Source organism: Austrofundulus limnaeus, unplaced genomic scaffold (genome assembly GCF_001266775.1).
Source record: "Austrofundulus limnaeus strain Quisiro unplaced genomic scaffold, Austrofundulus_limnaeus-1.0 Scaffold489, whole genome shotgun sequence".
Taxonomy (NCBI): Eukaryota; Metazoa; Chordata; class Actinopteri; order Cyprinodontiformes; family Rivulidae; genus Austrofundulus; species Austrofundulus limnaeus.
Window position 1 is genome coordinate 367,356 of NW_013952891.1, and position 2,263 is coordinate 369,618.

Genomic DNA, 2,263 nt, shown 5'->3' on the forward strand with positions numbered 1-2,263 from the left:
ACACACACACACACACACACACACACACACACACACACACACACACACACACAATTACAGACCAAATTACTACATTGGTTTGACTCATTTAAATTATATTAACGTGCAAAATGTGATGAGAAACAAGCTTTAGAGCAAAACGACTGGACAATAACCCAAACAGTAGATGAGCACGTGACGCACAGATCCAGTCTAAACTGACCCAACAGGGATTTCATAAGTCCAGCCAGTGGTTCAGTGGTTTCTCCTAATAACTGATGAGGTAAATGCAGCAACAACTAAACAACAAACAGAGGAACAAAGGCTGTGATGATGGAAACTCACAAAAACCCAAGTGTCTGCAGAACAAAGACATGTTCATGTTTGAAGCTGGAGGTTATTTTTTCTGTGATTAGAGTCAGAACTGATCAGTTTAATTAGTAAAACTGACTGTTTCTTGAAATGACTGTTAGTCTTCAGTTCTGTACAGGAAGTAAAAGCTCAGGAGAGCCTGTTTCATCCCCCGCCCCCTTCAGCGCCTCAGTAAACAGAGATGTTTCAGTACCTGAGTCAGCGCAGCTCTCATGTTCAGGTGAACAGCAGAGCTGGCTCATCGTAGTGGAAATCCCTCTGCTTCACTCCTCCAACATCCAGGGACAAAAAGACACGGGGAACACAAAGGCTGAGCCGCCGTCCTCTGAATCCACCACAAACACCGAACATCTACGACTAAATGAGAGGAACAGTCTTACAGATCTTTATTCCCTCTGTTTTCTCCCTCCTCTCTGTCTGTGTCTCTCTCTCTTCTGTCCTCTGAGTGTCTCTCAGCTCGTAGACACGCTGTTCTCCATCTGTCACCTCCTCCTCTCCATCACTCCTCCCACCTCATCCATTATTTATGAGCCTCTCTGTGTCACACACACACACACACACACACTCCACTCATGTCAAACACACTCACACACATTTATGATACAAAGCATGCACAGATACCCTGAATACTCATGCAAGTCAAATACCAGGCTCCTGTCAGCACTTTGTACATCTTAATGAGGACTGGAACTAAATATTATAAAATCATGAAGTAAAACATTTTAATATGTTATTAAATCAGGTTAGGGGTAGGGATAGGGGTAGGGGTAGGGCGTTCCTTCACCCATCAACAGTTTAAAACTAAAATCCTTTCATGATGAGAAGTGTCAGAGTTGTTTCTCTCACAGACATGTAGACATGTTTGTGTTGTTCAGGCTGATTAGTTGTGAACTGTTGACTCCAAACACTGAACCACTGTGCAGCACTGAGCCACTGCAGCTGTTGTGTTTCCTGAAACCATTTCAAAATGGTTTTAATCCTAAAGGAACTCAGGTGTAGACACATATTCAGTTAGCTTGCAGACAAATTAAGAATCAGTGGTTCATCAGATATTTTGTTAACACACAGAAAACAAACACATGGCTGAAACCATTATTACTTTTTACTAATTCTGGGAGCAGGTCATAATGAAACGAATCACTGAGTCAGCATGATGATGATGATGATGATGATGATGATGATGATGATGATGATAAGGCAACAGCATCAAACGCTGAAGAAAACAAACTGGCTGAATGAGAACGTTGTGGTTAGTTATCACCCACTGACATGAGTAATAATGTAATTACCTGTGTGTGTTTGATTTATGAAACTGGGTTTACGTTTACAACTGGAGCCAAACTAATTCAAGATGGCCACCAAAGCTAACTGCCTTAAACAAACACGTAAATGACAYAAATCTCCATCTTTAACCTCTTAAGCCCCAAGGGGTTTTCATTTAATTGATTTTTTTTGTCGTTTTTTGTTTTTTTCAAAACACCATACTCAGTGTAACTGAGTGTATCTCAGCATTTACAAACTGTACTCAAATAATCTTGGTATCAAAATAAAGCAACACTTTATCACAAGTGTAAGTATTAAAACAGCTGCTGTTGTTTCAGAGATATTGAGGATGGAACATATGTTTATTTTATTTCCCTCCTGTCCTAATAATGTTTTCATTAGACAGTATATAACTTATTTAAAACCATAATGAATCAGGCTAAAACTCTTGGAAACCATAAATCCACTTGTGGTCATTAACTGTGCAAAGATTCATGCTGCTAAAATGAACTGGAGCAAAGTTACAGAGGTTTTAGTAAAGAACTCATTTAGTGTTTTGTCATTCTGCACAGGACAGACCATGATGGTACCATTAATAAATGTTAAGAAATCTGAAGTTTTTACATCCAAAAGTTATTTATTTTTTCTT

The 2,263-nt window shown here is 39.3% G+C and overlaps 1 protein-coding gene across 1 annotated transcript in view; it reads right to left on the reverse strand.

The window, feature by feature from the left end:
* The window catches only part of nfasca (neurofascin homolog (chicken) a), a gene marked incomplete in the record, with an annotated part of 116,748 nt that extends 115,938 nt beyond the window's left edge, over positions 1–810 (reverse strand). The window contains 1 exon segment of the mRNA XM_014025637.1: positions 545–810.
* Between the last annotated feature and the right edge of the window lie 1,453 nt (positions 811–2,263).